Raw genomic sequence first — 20,017 nt, 5'->3', positions numbered from 1 at the left:
CTTCTTGTCCCATTGGTCTGTCCTATACGGACCTTCCTGCCACGGCCGTAGCTTCTTGCCCCCTTGGTCTGCCCTGTACGGTGGAAATCTTCTCTTCTTCTCGGGACTCCCGATGACTGACCGGGAGCTGCGCTGCACAGCCACTCAGAGGCGACATTTCTGTGGCGCCGATGACGGCGAGGCCGGCGGCTATGGCCCCCCTCTGCGGCCACTTCCTATTGGCGCGCGGGCGCCGGGCCGGCCGGCGCCGCGCTGATCCCACCCCGTCTTGATTGGCATAGTTAGGAGAGCCGGGCTCAGGCGGCCGCTGAAGTGGTTCGTCGCCCGGTCCCGTGACCCGTAATGGTATGCGCCGCCGACGCGTCGGCAGTCTGTCGGACGGTGTCCCGACGCCGGCGCACTGTAGGTGTTCGGGCCAGTCTAGACTATCAGACCCCCCCCCCCCCAAAAAAAGTTATTCGCTGTTATGAAAACAAAAAGCATACCAATCGACTACAAAATTCCTTACATTACATACATGACAAGTACTTGGTCATGCATGATGCAACCTATTGGTATAGGAATAAAAGGGCCTCAAACACAAAGTTTTATTTGGGCCGTGGACTAATAAGTGGGTGTTTTAACCCGCGCCCCGTAGGGGGGGGACCGAAACGGCCCCCCTGTCCTTTTCGGTCGATATCTCCTAAACGGCTGGAGATATCGCCACCAAACTTTCAGGACCCCTCCGGGTATCGATTTTACACATTGTGACCAAAAATTTTTCCAGAGGCTATGATAGGTTGGCCACAAATAACGTCAGAATGACGTCATGTTCTGTCATTTTCGACCGAAAAAAGACCTTCGGGAGAAGACCTGTCAGACCTACAGCTTTGAAGATACAGAAAAATGATCAAGACACAAAAGGTGTAAAATTGACAGGGCTACAAAACTGCTATCTCGGATTTTTGACATTTTTGAGTTTTGACCCCCAAAAATCAAAAATGCATTTTTTTGGATATATAAGCCGAAAAATCCAAAAAGTTTTTTGATTTTTGAAAAAACGGAATATATGTGATAGTACCTACCGTCTTCTATCTACATACCAAATTTCAGATCGATACCTCGTTTTTTGGCCAAGTTATAGCGAAAAAACTGTTCAAAAATGATGACGTCAAATTTTCAAACTCAATTTTTGGCAATTCTAGACCTCGTGGAGCAAAACAAAGACCACCATTGGACTCCCCGTGACGAGCTGCATCGAATCGATACCCATTTTATGCAAAAATATCAACTTTGAAATTTGACCTAATTTGACCTGACCTTGACCTGACCTTCACCAAAACGTGACCTAGGCTGGCCCCAAAGGCAGTACCTAACCCACATAATCGCATTTGTCATGTAAAATAGACCATAAAACATGTATCACACGACACTTTCATAATGTGACCCCCGGTGACCTGACCTCGCTGTGACCTGACCTGGTATCAGTGACCTCAGATAGCAAAGTATGTGTTTGGAGAACAATGTACCATCGATGGTTTTCAATAAATTACCAATTTACTCGATTTCACAACACATTTCTTGAAATGCCTGTGAACGGTGAAAATCTGACCTTTGACCTGACCTGTGACGTCATCGGTTTGACCTAGGTCAATGAAATTTGGTCACAAGGTAGTTCCCGGGTGGGGCTATCGAACGCCGTTTAAATTTTGAAAATCGGCCGGTAACTTTCCGAGATCTTAGGGGGGGCCGAAACGGCCCCCCCCCCCCCCCTTACGGGTGGTAGGGTCCGCCGGTAGCCCTACGGGGCGCGGGTTAACAGTCAAAGTATATGCCATGTGAATCCTATATGCGTGAGTTTTCCAGGTCTTTGTTTTTATAAGTTGTTCTGTGACATATGACGATCGATTCAGCGTAAAGAGAAATGAAATAGGGTTGGTCATTAAGCATCATGAGAGATCAACATATCATTACATCGTCTCAAATTTTAAAAACTACGTTTGCAGTCTATTCGTGGTTTCAAGCGTTCAAACATGTGATTTGATGTTGCTTCCATGCATTAGGGTGTATATCAAGGTCAGGTCGGGTCATTTTCGAGTTTTATATGTTTCAAGCTAGCTTTTGGAGCTGAATTCAAATTTAGCAACCAATTGAACACGTACGAAGTGGTTTTGGTGCCTTCGTAGCATGTTACGAAGCTGTCAGAGGCGGTTGACACGTACTACGAATACCCGGCAGGACCCCTACAGGTTGAGCTGACCTGACCCGACACGGCCTAAATCCATAAAGACATCATCTGTGATCAAAAGTAACATGATATTCATGATCAGCACCCCGAAAAAAACCCTTCGCAGCCACACTTTACGACGTTCTAACAGGTCCCCATTTTCCCGACTTTTGGATCTTGACCTGACCTGGAAGGTCAACCGAGGACCCAGGACCTTAGAATTGGGTAGCATCGGCTTCCTCTCGTCACGGGCAAGCAACACGCTCGTTTTTACCGCGAAGCTCTAGCTCGATCAGGGGCCAAACGAGAGGGGGGTCGTAACCCCCCCCCCCCCCCCCGCTTGTGCCGTCGAAGGACGCGAAATGGCCTGTGCCGGCGAGAAGAGATCCGGTAAAGCCTTCAACTTTCAGGTAGAAAATGGTAGACTTTATTAAAAAACTTTATTTGAAATTATTAAATTGGGCAACCCAGAACCTAAATCTTTTTTTTTTTTACTTTACCGAATCAGTCACAATGGTCAATGACAATAATGAATCATCTCAATATTACAATTATGTAGCTAAACTCATTACCATATTGACGATCAACAATAGTGATGGTCTCTCTCAGGTAGCGAAAAGTTGGCATCAAATGTAACTTTGATAGTTGATTTCACGCTACAGGAACTGAATTGAAAAAAATTGACTAGACAGTGGTGTTGGGGTGGGGTTAATCTTGTGAAAACCGTTTTGAGGCCAAGAGGTGGCAGTCTACCTTTAAGGTGGGATGGTTATTGGTCACTTTAACAGGGGCGACTTGCCCATCATACCCTCCACTAACATCGAGACCCAGACAAGTTCTCCGCCCCCATTGAGAGACCATTTTCTCTATCTAATTGTACGCACTGGAAATTGGAATGCTATTGAACTGGCCAAGCAATAAAAAAGTGCGCAAACTTGCGCCATTTATATATCTATAATTCAATTATAGTTATAGTATACAGTTCGCCATTATAGTATGTAGTTCGCCATTATAGTCAGACGGTATAAATGTGCGCAAGCGTGCACCTCGGCAACTATGCAAGATTTTACAATGCACTGTTCGCCAATATCCCGCGCCCCTTTATGGAGCTGCTATTCATAGCCACTTCTAACTCCGAAACTACTGAACTGGGTTCGATTGTCATTCAGAGACCGTAGTGAGGTCCCCTGTCCCCAGACGCCAGTTGGGGCCCCTGAGGCCGGTTTATGACCCTCAAAGGCCAGTGAAGGGCCCTCAGAGGTCGACGTGGGCTCTTAGCGGTCAATGTGGACGCTTGACCGCCAATGAAGGGCCCTCAAAGAGTACGCTTGAAGACCGGTGTGGGAGCTATTAACCCTCGCCCCGCTGGGGGGGGCAATTTGGCCCCCTGTGGTTTTTCTTGAATAACAAGAAAACGGCGGCGCGCAGCGCCGCTTAAGTTTCAGTACCTTACTGGGCATCAATTTGACACCTTCACACAAAATTTCAAGTCTTAGGTCACCTTAGGTCAGGAGTTATTAAGGTCAAACTGAGGTCATGTTCGAGCAAAAATGAGCAAAAACATGAAATCTTGAAACGCTCACAAAAGCTACAGTTACTAAGCAATTTCAAAGTTCTTTATATGGTGATGTAGGGAAAGGACAGTGCTACAAAATTGCTATCTCGGATTTTGAAAACTTTGGGATTTTGACTCCCAAAAATTATTATTTTTTTAGAAAAACACATGAAATCCCAAAAGTTTTTTGAGTTTTGAAAAAAAAAACGGAATATATGTGATATACCCTGCGCTCTTCTATCTACATACCAATTTTTAGATCGATTTCTCTTTTTGACCAAGTTATAGCGAAAAAAAAACTGTTCAAAATTGATAACGTCAAATTTTTAACTCAATTTTTGGCAATTCCAGAGCACGTAGCGTAAAACAAAGACCACCATTGAACCCCCCGTGACAAGTTGCATCGAATAGATACCCATTTTATTCAAAATATCAACTTAAAAATTTGAACTAATTTTACCTGACCTTGACCTGACCTTGACCTGACCCTGGCCAGTACATAATCTAAACTGACTCCAAAGGCTGCCTGACCCACACAATCGCATTTGGAATATAAAATGGACCATAAAAAATGCATCACATGTTATTTCCATTTTGTGACCCTCAGTGACCTGACCTCTGTGACCTGACCTGGTATCAGTGACCTCAAATAGCAAAATATATGTTTGACGAAAAAATACCCCATCAATAATTTTCAATGAAATGAAACGCCCCCCTTAAGCGCGAAACCTTTTGACACTCAACCCAACACAGATTATCTTTGGGCACCATCATATAGCTCATTCTTTTTACTACGCTTTGAGACCAAGAAAAGACACCTGCGTGTGGTATTTAACTCCCCAAAAAGGTTTTTGCATACCCTTACAAAAGGGCGTTTTGCCCCATACCCTGGGTAATACGCCCACACCCATGTGCAAAACGCCCCCATCCCCATCCATCAACAGAAAATGATGAACATGGCAGAACTTGACGTCATTCTGACGTCATTTGTGGTCAACCTATCATAGCCTTTGGAATACAATTTTGTTGCAATGTATAAAATGGATGCCCGGAGGAGTCCTGAAAGTTTGGTGACGATATCTACAGTCGTTTAGGATATATCAGCAAAAAAGGACAGGGAGAGGCCTTTTCGGCCCCGACCTACAGGGCGCTACCCTGCGCTCTCACCACCGCACAGTGGGCGATCCGGCTGGTCTAGCCTCGCGAAACCTATCAATGCCCATAACTGGCATGTTTTCTTCGCTAGAACGCCCAAATTTTAATACAATATTGCTGAATATCTAGTGAGCAATTGCTGTAAATGAGGAAAGGCCTTTTAAAATTGTGTGCCCTGGAGCGAGCTTGCAACTTGCATTATTGCGGCTCGAATAAACCATAAATGATTTTAAGAATACGGCGAAATTTTCGACGGTTTTGGCCACGTAAGGCATTATTAACTATTAAGGTGCTGTTATCACTACAGAATACTACCAAATCAGTTTTGCAATGTTTTCATGAATAGATGCGATAAGTTATTTCAGTCGAACGTTCATTCAGGCTCTCCAAGTGCCCACTTTCAGCGTGTCGCATAGTTCATATATTCACGCCTACGTACAATACACGAATAGCCAGACTCATTTCCTTGCTCAACATCCTTCGATACAGCTTTACACCGCACTTGATACTCATGTATTTAACATAAAAGCCGTGGCGCTTATTCAATGCGTAAGCTGTAAGGTAACGATTTTCAGACGTCACCACATGACATAACAATGACAATCGGTGCACTGCATAGTGCACGTGGCCTGACTAGAACCATCTGACAGCAGTGATCACTGAGTGTACTACCTTAACTCGCCGTCACTGTCTGAGCTGCTCTCATGCTGCGCTGTCTGCAGCAGGTCCTGCACCTCTGGAAGGAGGGGACCACGACGTTTTGTTTGACGGGCGCGTCTGTCCTCTTGACGGATGCTGCTGACGAGAGGATCGCTTGTGATGAGGAGGCGACCGAAGAGATCGGACATCGTGTGGAGTCTCCCATCTTTCCGCGTGTGTCTCAGCCGGAAAAGACGCAGGTCCTTGTGCCTCGCTTCGGCCGCCTCCTCGCTCAACATTCCCACCGGCAACAGGTTCTGCTCCACTACCTTTGCTGAGTGGATTAGCAGGCGGTGCAGGGTTGGCGGCATCGGGTACCAGCTGTAGAGGCCGGTGTACAGCTTGGCGGTCTCCAGACAGTAGGCCTTTAAAGCTGGTGCCGACAGAGGCTCGCAGCATGTTACCGCCTCCAGTATCACGTGATGGCGGTGCAGTAGTTCCGCGTTGAATCCCGTGGCAGCAGCGAACTCGGCAGTCGATTTGAACGCCCGACGGGCAGTATTCCCGTCATTGGAATTTCCGCTGCCACCGCAGCGCGGCTCGTCCACTCTCAGTCCAAGAGACTCGCGAAGCTTCTGCTGGATCTGCTCTTTGCATTTTTGACCTCCTCCTTGTTCTCGCCCCTGACCTGCCATTTGGGCTGTTGCAGGCAAAGGCGGTAACTGACGTGTAGGACCGCCTCAAATATCCGTATCCAACTGTGCAGCGTGCTAAGTCCGTACTCTGTGTTGGTGACTGGTCGAGCGACGACTTCGTCGATGTTGTTCATTGCAGACGGTGCTGCACCACACATGGTGCATCGCTGTGACGCCGTGCTGGTTAAGGCGCCGACGACCTTCGAGTCAACCATCGTCATGTGCGCCTCGAAGGACACAGCGCCGAACTCGGTGGTCAGAGGCTCGAGGAGACGAACCTGGTCTTGTATCCGATTCCTCTCGGAACACAGCACCTCTGTTGTCTCCTTGGTGAACTGTAACGAGAGAGGGCGGCATAGTCTCGGCGAGCTGGGAGTCGTATTATTCCACAGAATCTGCCCATCTCCGTACGTCAGACGCAGCGGCACGAGAGATGTCAGCAGTATCTGGCTGTCATCTTCCGTGTCTGCCATCTTATACTGGCTATGGCCCGTGCTGCCATCCATGCCCCACTTGAAATGAAGCGTCAGCTGTCGACTCGGCTGGGGGAGGGCATCTTCTGTGGCTGCGGCACCACGCACGCTCTCGAGCTGCAGAAGTCGCAGCGTCGTGTGCTCCAGGAGGGCCCGTAGGTGTACATCGGCTCTGCCAGGTGCGACTGTGATGGAAGAAAGTGGCGGCATGCATTCTGACTTGGCCTCACGCACCTTATCGTAACACGGGTAGATGCTCGCTCCGTGTTGTTTAGCCCGTTGTTGCATTACGACGTACTGAGCCTTGGTGAGACCCAGATCAACAACCAGAGCCAATGCCTCGATCGAGGTGTATGGTCGCGGCTGATTCTGCTTCTCCGATAAAGCTGCCGCCATGCATGAACCTCGAGCTGGAGAGCCGGCAGCCTCCGCCAGCTGGCTGACAGCTCGGCGACCTTCCTGGTAGACAGCAGATGCAGCGGCGAACACCAGCTCCCTGCTGTCTCGCTGGCGTAGGTCACTGGTGGCATGGAGCTTTCTGCTGCGACTCAGCTGACTAAACTGGGTTCGGGGACGGTCGCCCCCCGAAGTCGGCCGACAAGTCAGCTGCGGCAGGCAGATGACATGGCTCAGCCAGATTTTGTTGCTTGAAAGAAAACAACGCTTCACTCGATGCGACAACTTCCATCTCCTCCGAAGTTCACCATGCAGACGCTTGGCAATGCAGCGGAGGTTTGCTGATGAGCCCTGGCTGTAATTCCTCTGCAGGAATATCACGATCTTGTCCACGGTGAGTGCAGCTACACCAGTCTTGAAAGCAAAGTCGGCCAGGACCTGATTCCTGACACACATGATCTGAAAAGATTAAGTAAAGGTTAAAAAACTAAATAATCGTAAAACTTCGTTTTTTTGTGTTGCATGTAAATTCATCAAAAACTGCTCAGGTACTGCGTTCATTTTCAATCGGCCATTCGTGTATGTATATTGTATACTTTAATGTGTCATAGAGACACCGATGATCATGACAGTAATATCATTACAATGCATTGCTAAAAAGTCGCAATCAGTCAGCCCATCAATCAAGAAGTCCCATGCTATCTCAGTGATTATACATCATACGCACCTTGTCTGAGAAGCGCAGCGCCAGAAATGGTGACATCTCGGTCGGGTCAGGCCAAGGGTCACCTCGCGGTCCAACGCCCCAGGCCATTCCGGTCACGTGGGTTTCGACCTACCAACCAATCAAATGCTTCTGTATTCGCACCATGTCGTTGGCACCCATACTTTCCCGCTAAACTTATGTGATTGCTGATTGTCTGTTGAGCATAAAATCAATCAAACTGTCAATCAATCAAAGCTTCGTAACATATTACGAAGGCACCAAAACTACTTCGTAAATGTTCAAATGGTTGGTATTCGAAAACAGCTGCAAAAACTAGCCTAAAACATGTAAAACTTAAAAAAGTAAACCAAGGTCATCAAAGGTCAATAACCTGACCTGACCTTCATGTGAACTTGACACCCACCATAATGCATCTGACCAACATCATTTCGCATGTCTGAACGTTTAAAACCACAAAAAAACTGCAAACGCGCGGGTAATGTGAGCCGACATACGCCAAATCGCGATTCCGGCCGAACATGGTCTCGAGATATAGGTCACAAGTCAAATGTCATTTGGGTCAGGGTCATGAAATTTTCATGATAGGTGTACAATTGATCAATTCGAGGGTACTGAAAGTTTCGTGACGATCAGCCCCTTTTTGCGCGAGTTATTCGCGAAAAACCGAGGGGGGTCCATTCGACCATTCCTACCCCCCCCCCTCCCCGCCCCTATAAGTTTGAGGGTCAAAATGTGATTTTAGTCACAGCTCCTTATGACAATAACGAAAAAGGTCACTTGTTCGCAAAGATCTAGCTTGATGAAGCGCGAAATGGTAAGGAAAGTCTCGCATTCTATTTTCCCCTGCGCTCAAGCGCACAAAGCCACGTCCAACCCCAAGAACAAAAAAGGTGTCTGGATGCAAAGGCTGCAAGTGGCTGCAAGTTTTCACTGTCTCCCCTTACAGAAAAAGTCTTAATGCATGTGATGCACCCTTACTTTTAGTTCATCCTTGTAAAACTTTTTTTGCCGGGCTCGGTGAACTCAGTGAATATTTTGCTCATTGGCATAACAAAATATATCAAAAATATCCAAATTTTAAGCCATTTCAAAATGATATAGCCTATTATTTTTTACGACGTCATGAGCTAAACGTCTACATTTCACTTTCCAGGCAAAATATATGTTCAAAACATTGCAATTTTATCGCTCTGCAAATTCTTTCAAGACCCTAAAAATCGGCTGTGATGATCACCCTTACGAACTGCCACGGAACGCTGACTTCAACGGCACTTTTGACCACGAAAAAATATCGTGTAGCCCATACAAATAAACTTTTCGTATTCTCTGACGAATTTGCTGTTCACTAATGTGCACTGCTTTCAAATTTTGGTAAAAAAGTGTTTTTGAGGTTTCGCGAGGCTAGACCGGCCGGATCGCCCACGGTGCACCGTGCAAAATGCCCCCCTTTCAGAAAACTGGGGGCGTCTTGCCCTATGCATCGAGTAGGCGTCTTGCCCCATCCACTCCATTTCCGGTCAACAAAATATTGACAAAAAACGCGCCACCAACGCCGCAGCATAATACATTCAACAGAATGACAATAAAACGCAGTTTTGAGTGATGTGCACAATAGCAAGTTTTGTGATATAAAGAGGGCATCAAAATCTTAGGAATCTTCTGTAAAAACAACAAAAACAACACCCAAAACCAACATCAGCACCTACCCACGCTGCTCCTCAAGACGCAGAACCGGAAATACAGACCTACGTAAACAAGCAGCTGACTGTTCTGAAAGACAGGATAAAACACCTATCCGTCGATAAGAAATACGATTTTTTAGGGAGGCGTTTAACCCAGGGGTGCGTTTTCCCCACAGTTACCCTACCTCGATTTTACAACGCATTTCCTGAAGTGCCTGTAAACGGTGAAAATTCGACATTTGACCTGACCTGTGACGTCATTGGTTTGACCTAGGTCAATGAAATTGGGTCACAAGGTAGTTCTCTTTTGGGGCTATCCAACGCCGTTTGCTGCTTGTCGCTATGTTGCTTGGTTCTCGAGATCTTGGGAGGGGGCAAATTGCCCCCCCCCCCCCAAACGGGACGCGTTGCTCGGCAGACCCCAACGGGGCGCGGGTTAATAGCTGGGCGTGGGTTTCTTGAGTCTCGCGACAATCGAAAAAGGGCCAGAGCCCCATAGCCCATGGGGCCTATCGGTTGTTTGGGGGGTCCAAATGATATGATGGCTCCCTTATTTGCCTTTGGGGGGCCATGACCCTGATGCCCCCCCCCCCTCCCCGCGACCACCAATGTGTACACATTACACAGGCCTCCGAGATCACATACTAGCTCATGCGAGCTCTACGCAGACCCCGGAGGTCCCACGCTAATCTTTAAGGAACCAAGCCGGCATACGGGGTCACCACTGGGCTTCTGAGCTGCACAGCACCAACCCATGAGGTCGTACTTTAGTGTCGTAGAGCCACGCTCATTTGGCAGGGTCCACTCCCCACTGCCGAAGAGGGTCTCATTCCAGCCAATGCTGGGCCTACGAGAGCTTCAAGAAAACCCACACTGATGTTCCATATAAGTTAGAGTATATCTCACATCCGGCCATACTCGTAAACCGGTGCCAACGGCGCTGGCCGCCAAATTGACAGAATGCGAAACTGAGCCCACTCATGAGTGAAATTTAATTCCTTTGATGGCGAAAGAAAGACCTTTTTAAATAAGAAAATGAAAAATACAAAAAGTTGTTGTAGGACTTTTGTTCGATCTGAAAAGGTGGGGCTAAAAGATAGTACCTATAGCCCCACCTTTCAAAACCAAAGGAGGCCGTTGCTCCCCCCCCCCCCCCCTGGGACCGCCTATGCGGCCACTGAGGTCACGCTCACGCTCCCAAAGTGCCACCCTTGTCCCAATGTTATCAAATGCCGTGAATGCGTATTCACGGCATTTGGTAACATTCATTGTCTCATTAGTCATTCAACATTCATTCATTCATTCATTCATTCATTCATTCATTCATTCATTCATTCATTCATTCATTCATTCATTCATTCATTCATTCATTCATTCATTCATGCAGTATTCATAATCATTCACGTTATTAAACATATTCTGCAAGATTATAGCTGGACGTAGATGAAAATAATACATTTCATATTGCTGCCCGTAACTCCGGCCAGTGCTGCCAAATCCTATTCGCATAGTAGGTTTTGCACCATGAATCATCAGATGGATACAGACTCGTGTCCCCCCACCCCCCACCCGCTTGCTTCCGCCACCATGGTAAGTCGTGACTTCGGAATCATGTCAGTTCATCAGTAGGTATCCTGTCAGTTCATCCCCACTGCTTTAGCTTCTGCAGAACATTCAAACGCCAGGAATTCAGAAAGCGTCCAGTGCAGTTTGTTTCGATTGATATACATATTCTGGCTGTCAGTTGGAATGGGGCACCGGGCAGGGGGTATAAGCGGCAGTGGCTGCAGTGGCCACTGGCCACGGAGCCAGCTGGGCGGCTGACCGGCTGTCGCCGCGGTCAGACCGCGCGCCGGTCGCTCTCCGAGGTCTGAGTATCGAGCGACCGACCGCCGCCCCCGATCGGGCAAACATCCAGCCCGAACGGAACCTCTTCCAATTCAATTACCGCCCCGGACTTCAGCCGAGAAAAGGACCGGCCCAAGAAAACGTCGTCCGCAAATGATGGAATGGAAACTACAAACCGCCATAGGCGGCAGAACGATTTGAGACAAGGCGGGGACCGCCGACCGGCTCGAGGGGTCAAACCTAGAGTACCCCCAAATTCTGTTTTCTCCTCGGATTAACGCTATATATTTTTCGCCACAGCCCTGAAACACTGATTTTTTTTCTTCTCAAAAATAAGAAATAATAAATCAAAATGGTTAGCCCACCCAAACCATGTTTTTGTACCTACCTATTAGGTAGTTTGTAGCCACTCACTTTGTCTCACCAGACGTTAAAACTTTCGAAAAAACAAACACCCAATTTTAATGGTATCCAGCTCAAAATTTTGCGCTGAATCCTTTTAAGCATGAGCGAGTGAAAACTCGCTTCCAACATCTAAGTATGCAGACTGCAGTGCACAAGGCGTCGAGATGCGAAAATGAACATGAAATGATGGTTTGGAATGACGGCCGTACCAAACCAGCATCTCACATCAACGATCATAAACGAAACGCACCCAAAGACTAAAATCGCTTAGCAATGAACAATACAATCGTGACTTTGCTCGAGACCTGGCCATTAAATGTACCTACCTATTATCAGTTTTTTTCCCAGAATTTCGGAGTTATGCAGTGAAACGTGTAGAAGAAGGTGGCTGAAGGTACCTACAGGCGAGCAGAGATCTGCAGGGCGGTGCTACTTACCGTCCGGCTCGTCTGGCTGGGCGGGGCAGTCCGACTCTGAGCGGCCCGGGCCGTGCCCGCCGGACGGCCGGCAGCCACCCCCAATGTCAGGCAGCACCGGTCTGCAGAGGGCACCGGCGCCGGCGCGGCCGTCCACTCTCGGCGCGACCCTGTGCGCTCGGGCTGCCGGTCGGCATACCAGCGCACGGCGCCACATCACCGCGGCGGTGACGGCCTCGTCCCCCACTGAGCGCGTCAGGTCACCGGTCCCGGCGGCACGCCGCCCTCAATCAATGGCGGCTCGACGCAGCAAGTGCGACACACGGCGCCAGGACCGCCGTGCAAAACTCGGATCAAAGTGTAATGAGTGGAGGTGGCAGAATGCGGACCCGGGGAGCCGGTCCATGGAACCAGTCTGACCCCAGATGGGTCCAGACCGGTTCCTGGAAATATTTTGACGGGTCCAACCGGGACCAACCACTTACCCATACTTCTTACATTCTGAGCGGATTGAAAAATATGAAAATGTGAATGAAAGTGGAGCTAACCTTTGTCAATGCCATGATGGGCACTGGGAACTTTGCACCTCATAAACAGGATAATCCCAATTGGATAAGGATGCTTATTTTACCATTGATTTTTGGGGAACGGGGCCAGCCGGTTCCCAGCTCTAGCATAAACCGGGTCTTGCCGGTTCTAGAAATTATTCAGTCTGGTCTGGTTCCAAGAATGTTCACCTTTTGCCAACTCTAGTAATGAGAGACGCTTGCAGCTCAGCCCAGTCGTCTGCCTCATTCATAGACAAATACATTCGTGACATGTCTATGACTCGTCTAACATCTAACTGTGGGGGAAATTGCTTGCTAAGAGGTTTTTCGGGGTGCTGATCACGAATATCGTGTTAGTTTTTATCACAGATGATGTTTTTAAGCATTTAGACCAGGTCGGGTCAGGTCAGGTCAGGTCAACCAGTCGGGGTCGTGACGGGTAGGTAGGTATTCGTAGTACGTGTCAACCGCCTCTGACAGCTTCGTAACATGTTACTAAGGCACCAAAACTAGGGGAGAGTGGGATAAAGCGGACCACTGGGGCAAAGCGAACCACCCCCTCTGAAGCTCGACAATAATGGCCCCTTTCAAAAACAAAGATAGCCTTTAACAATGCCTTATGTTGGCGCATTTCTTGTCACAGTGACTCGGCTCTAGGAATAAACGGTTTCAACCCAGGGCCAGAAATGTGTTATTTTCAATTCCCTTGCTAATTTTAGCTTGGAATGTATACCAAAATTAAGCTTAGATGCGAAGGTAAGTCAACATCCGCTACCGTCACAGAAGCCGCATTTCGGTTTGGCACGAGCCCGAAATGGCTCAGCACACTGTGTTGTCGGCAATTGGTCGGCAATGCCTACTCAAATGCAAAATTTGGGAGTGGGGTAAAGTGGACCATTAATAAACACACTCGCCCCTTTATCGAAAAATTCAGAAAAATGCGATAGGCTAAAATTGAATTCGTTGTAGCTAGCAGATGAATTAGGTAAGGACGTTAAAAATGTTCTTCGAAGTAAATGGCTCTTGAGGAAGTAAGAAAAAAATGAGGTGGTCCACTTTGCCCCACTAGTTTTTCGAACCCAAAAGTGGTAATTTTCCACGAAGAATTAAACCACTTTCCAAAGTAGCTAAACAAATCTCGCCTACATGGAAGTTTGGGCTGAAAAATTAAGCTAACACGTAGGCTGGTTTAAACTAACATTTTCACTGCCACTTAGCACCTATCTGACGCTGTTTCTTAGTTAGTCCGCTTTACCCCACTCTCCCCTACTTCGTAAATGTTCAAATGGTTCTAAATTCGAATTCAGCTCCAAAAACTAGTCTAGCAACATGTAAAACTCGAAAAAGTGAGCCGAAGTCACCGAAGGTCAATGACCTGTTTTGACCTTCAGGTGACCTTGACATCCACCTTAATGCATGGGAGCCACATCAAATCATATGTTTGAACGTTTGAAACCACGGAAAGCTTGCAAACGCGCGGCTAAGCGAGCCAACGTACACCGAATAGCGATTCCGGCCAAACATGGCCTCGAGAAATAGGTCACAGGTCGAAGGTCACTTCGGTCAGGGTCATGAAATATTCAGAGTAGGTGTAAAATTGATCATACTACTGAAAGTTTCGTCGCGATCGGCCGCTTTTTGCGCGAGTTATTTGCGAAAAACCATGGGGGGGTTCATCCGACCCCCCCCCCCTACACATGCGAGGGCTAAAACCATGTAGGTAAAACTCGAAAAAGTGAACCAATGTCATCAAAGGCCAATGACCTTGACCTGACCTTCACTTGACCTTGACACTCACCATATTTTTACCAAAAGCATGCATGGGATGCACAGCAATGCATGGGACCAAAAGCATTCCACATGTTTGAGCGTTTTACAGTCACAAAAAGACTGGAAACGCGCGGACATTGCGAGTTGACACGCAGAATCGCGATTCCGGACGAACATGGTCTCGAGCAATAGGTCACAGGTCAAAGGCCATTTTGGTTTTGCTATTAGTCAAAAAGTGTTGTTTAACTCTAGTGATATTGAAAAGTCGTGGTTGTCTCTATTCAGGTTGTCTCAATTCATGGTTGTCTTCATTGTCTCCAAATATACCACAGTTACATGCAGTTTGATACCTACTTGCACTCCATACTTAACCATGACAGCGGAACATCGGGTACTAATTTCTTATTTCACTGAAATATTTTAACGACGTATAATTATTTTGTAATTATGCACCACGTTGAGTTGTAAGAGTGTATCGTACTACGCAAACGTACTACGCATCGTACTACGATTTTGAGAGTGAAAAGAAATCAGGAAGAAGCGAAGAATCGTCTCCAGATACTGTAGATGGCATAGCTCTGTACGAACGCGGTTCCTTGTTTCTCTCCTAGGTTTCCTTTACGTTTATTTGTACGATATGCATTGATGCCAACTGACTGCAATATTCTTTTTCACGGCAGACGACGAGCTGCTATGCTCTACTTGCCTATGGTTGTGGAACAACCATTGGCACCTTGTCGGACCCGAGAAACGGGGTTCGTCAGGCAGGTGAGGAACTATCGGTGGACGGTGTGGTGGTCTGCCAACTGCCGGCCACCAGGTTGGAGACCGTGGCCCTAATGACGGCCGCCCACGCTGTCTTCTACACAAAGTTCAAGGGGCCCTGCAGGGCCCTGTTCGAGATTCTTTACCGGAGTGTGGGATTCGATGTAAACCTACCTGGCTTTAAGGTGTGGGAGGTTACCCAGGTAGTGTAGAACCAGCATCGGAGATGCCCACTTCGAATGACTGGCGACCTGTGGCTCACCTGTGGTTCAAGTGACTCGTGACTTGTGGCCCACCTGTGGCTCAAGTGACTCGCAACGTGTGGCTCACACTACTGGAGCCTCTGTATTATGACTAATTCAGCTGCGGCGGTCTCAGTACGCCAATGAGTCTCAGTACGTCTTTCATAGCCCAGAACACGCTCGTTTTATATGCCATCCGTGGCGGTAGTTCTGTGCGCAGATGTTATTCGTTAGCCTCAGTGTTAACCATACACGCTCGTTTTATCTTCCATCCGTGGCGGTGGTTCTGTGCGCAGATGTTAGTTAGCCTCAGTGTTAACCATACACGCTCGTTTTATCTGCCATCCGTGGCGGTGGTTCTGTGCGCAGATGTTATTCGTTAGCCTCAGTGTTAACTGTTAACCATAAGGCCCTTGTGTGAGTTGTGAGTTGTGACCTTGAACGTCCTTCCAGTGATTTCGCATTGCGGCCGGCAGAGACAAAGTTTTGCCTTGCAGTTGAGACGCCGCTTCTCAACTAGGAAGCAAAATTACGTCCCTGTCGGCCGCAATGCGCCATCACTGGAAGTGCGTCCAAATTAAGATGTACCTGCTGATGCTCAGGTACCATTCGTTAATCAATTGTTGGTGTTTCAATACATTGTTTAAATGCATTCCTTAGTGTACACTTGGTCATAATATTATCACATCACCCCGCATTATCAGGGGTGGTACTTTTACACCGGGGCTTGATTTTACCGGGGAGTTACTCCGGGGTAAAATTATCGAAAAAAGGAGTGCTTTTTGGCATGGCAATATTATTCCCCGAATGGGAGTAATTTTAGTATTAAGTTAATAAAATTATCAGCTGGTGTAATTTCATCCAAAGATAGCATACTTTTATCCTCCGTCATAAAATGACTCCCTAGCATGCGAATAATATAAGCGTTCGGATACTAAATATATTCTATATGCTAGTTTTATTCCCCAAAACTCCCCATTTTAGGCGCTTATGCCATGAGGTCATAAAATTATTCGATTGCAGGAGTGCTTTTTGACATTCTAAAATTAGAAAATGGGGAGTAAGTTTTTTCAGTGCTTAACCAGCGACCGCCTGGGGGGGGTCGGATTCGACCCCCTCCCCCTCCGTTTTTCTCGATTAACTCATGAACCGCTTACACTATCAACTTGAAACTTGGCATACCTTCTCCCCCATCAATTTGACGTCTCCTGTGTAATTTTTAAGAATTTTTTTTCCAAAACTTTTTAGATATATCGATTTTGGTGATGTAACTACATGGCGTTTTCAGTCAAAAAGTGGTAAATGTTTAAAAAATCGCCAAAAATCAAAGTTTAAAGCAAATTGCAAATTAAGGGCATGAATAGACGCATCTTAACGAGTTCTTTAAAATGGCAATCTCGGATTTTCCATAAATTACGTTTTTCACCCCTAAAAATAAAAAAACTATATTTTTGGAAAACAACTAATAAAATCAAAAATTTTGAGAATTTCAAAAAACGGAATATATGTTATAGAGCTATATTAGAACATTAGATGTCCCAAATTTCAACTTTCTATCTTGATTTTTGACCCCAAAATTGTAAAAAATAGTTCCAACATGCATAGGGCATGGTGACGTCATAAGCATTTTCGTGAATTAGAGGCACTTCTGAACATCGCATGTGAAAACAAATTGCACCATTAGATTCCTGGGACAAAGTTCGTCTAGAAAAATGGAATTTTGTCAAAAATAAAAAGTTGAAAAATTGACTTTCTTAGCCATCGTCTAGTTATGTATGGTATAAACGATCATTCATGCTTTCAATGCACACTTATCACCAGCACAGTGACTTGGGGTCACATATGGGGCATTCCACGATAGATCGTACCAGGCCCGTCACCCTCATCTCTCAGATTTTAATGAAAATCGGTCCTAGGGGTAATCATAGGCCCCAAAGACGCCTGGCAAAATATCAGACTTCTCAGATCAAAACTTTTTGAGTTATATTGCATTACATTTTTTTAACTTCGGTATGTAACGGTGAGTTTGATGGCCTATAACTCAAGAACGGGTTAAGCAACCAACAAAAAGTAAACAACACTAAGCTTGCGATGAATCAAAAATTAATATTACTATTTAAAAATTCCAAAGAAAAAATTTCATTATTGAGCAAAAACCTTAATCTTTTTTCATTTGCCTCTAATGACTTTTGGGACCAAATTTTTTTACATTTTTATTTTTTCAAAATAATCTTCATGTCATTGCAAATCGACATGCAAAAAATTAGAAAGGTGTTCTTTCTGTAAGTTCCTCATTTTCCCGCAAACAAAATGGGTTTCGGAGGGGTTGATACGACCCCAGCACGCCGTTTCGCTTCTAATAGAGCTAGAGCCTCGCGGAAAAAACGGGCGTGTGTGCCATTACAAGTCGCAGCGATTGACACCCAATTTTAAGGTCTCAGGTTAACCGGTAGCGTCTGAGGCCAGGTCACGTGACTGAAGTTACGGGTTCGGTTTTTAGTAAATAACTTCGCAAAAAATGGCCGCAGAGCCGCGATTTTGGCATCATTGTGTTTGCCTAGCTCAGGTGCATCGAATGGTATACTTTTTGCTAGGGTGAGGTCAACTTAAGTAGTTGACCTCGGGTCAAGGTCAGGTCAGAGCCCCTCAGGTCACGAAGCTGGGCAAAGGGTATCATATGGGATATCATTCGATTCGGAAGGTCTTCCCGAGTCCATTGGTGGCTTTCCCGACTCCCTAGCTCTATTTGATCGGGAGTTATTGACGAAAAACTCGTACGACCCTAGTGACTTCATAAATGACGTCACGCAAGGTTAACAATGCAAAAGTAAAGCATTTGACTTTGCAAGGAGTGCATGAAATCACGATACCATGTACGTGGGATAGTTTTAGATCATTCTCGGCGCCAAAATAACAGTTTTTATATTTCCCCATTGATTTATAACAGTGATGTCACGTGACCGACCTGATCTCATATAACCTTGAAAAATTCCCAGATATACAAGTTGTGAGACCTCTGGAGGACACCATGTATGCGTCCTGTAACTTTCATCTCGGACAGCTATATGGTCATTGGCGTCCAAAACAATGTCAGAACCAAACAGCCTTTTTCACCCTCGCGCTTATAGGAAAGAGGGTTGAATGAACCCTCTTTTCACTTTTTTTCAGATGACTCAGACTTGAATTGAAATTTCAGTAACCCGTGATGTCACTAGGCAGCTTTACCACACCATTTGTAAGCTCCCCTCCCGAAATCACTATTCGAAACCGTTATCGTGACGTAAAATAAATACATTTATAGAAAGAACACCTTCCTAATTTTTCGCATACTTATTAACCCGCGCCCTGGTGGGGTCTGTTTATAACGCGACCTGGTGGGGGGGGGCTATTTTTTGCCCCCCCCCCTCGTATCTCCGAAACTACTGGACGGATCCGCAAAATTCAAACGGCGTTCGAAAGGCCTGTCAAATTTGTCGAAGAAAACCCAATTTCATTGACCTCGGGGTCACCGATGACGTCACAGGTCAGGTCAAAGATGAAATGTTTCACCGTTCACGGGTCTTCTAGGGAATGCGCTATAACACCGAGGAAAACGCATTTTGTCGAGAATTAGCGGTAGGGCGTCAGTTGCCTAGTAGATATGTTGCTATTAGATGTCACTGGCAATACCAGGTCAGGTCACAGGTCAGGTCACCAAGGGTCACAGGTCAGGTCACATGAGCCCAACTTTACTAAGGTTGTGTGATACATGTTTTATGGCCAATTTTTCATTTCCAACTCAATGGTGTTGGTTATAAGACTATCAGGTACGGCTTAGGTCACTTTTTGGTGAAGTTCAGGTCAAGGTCAGGTCAAGGTCAGGCCAAAAAAGGTCAAATTTTAAAGTTGATAGTTTTGCATAAAATGGGTATTGATTCGATGCAGCTCGTCACGGGGAGTCTAATGGTGGTCTTTGTTTTGCGCTACGGGGTCTAGAATTGCTAAAAATTAAGTTTGAAAATTTGACGTCATCAATTTTGAACAGTTTTGTCGCTATAACTTCGCCAAAAAAAGAGGTATCAATCTCAAATTTGGTATGTGGATGAAAGGCGGTAAGGACTATCACATATATTCCGGTTTTTTGCGAAATTCAAAAAACTTTTTGGATTTTTCGATTATTATATCCAAAAAATCTATTTTTGATTTTTGGGGGTCAAAATCCAAAAAAAATTCAAAAATCCGAGATAGCAGTTTTGTAGCCCTGTCCAATCTACAGCTTTTATGTATTTATCATTTTTCTGTATTTGCAAAGCTGTAGGCCTGACAGCTCTTCCCGCGAAACCCTTTTTTGGGTCGAAAACGGCAGAACATGACGTCACTCTGACGTCATTTCCGGCCAATCTATCATAGCCTTTGGAAAAATTTTTGGTCACAATGTGTAAAATTGATGTCCGGGAGGGTACTGAAAGTTTGGTGACGATCGGCGCAGCGGTTCTGGAGATATATCGAAAAGTCT

This window comes from Amphibalanus amphitrite, unplaced genomic scaffold, assembly GCF_019059575.1.
Source record: "Amphibalanus amphitrite isolate SeventyFive unplaced genomic scaffold, NRLGWU_Aamphi_draft 000207F_arrow, whole genome shotgun sequence".
Classification (NCBI taxonomy): Eukaryota; Metazoa; Arthropoda; class Thecostraca; order Balanomorpha; family Balanidae; genus Amphibalanus; species Amphibalanus amphitrite.
This window is presented reverse-complemented; position numbering follows the sequence as displayed.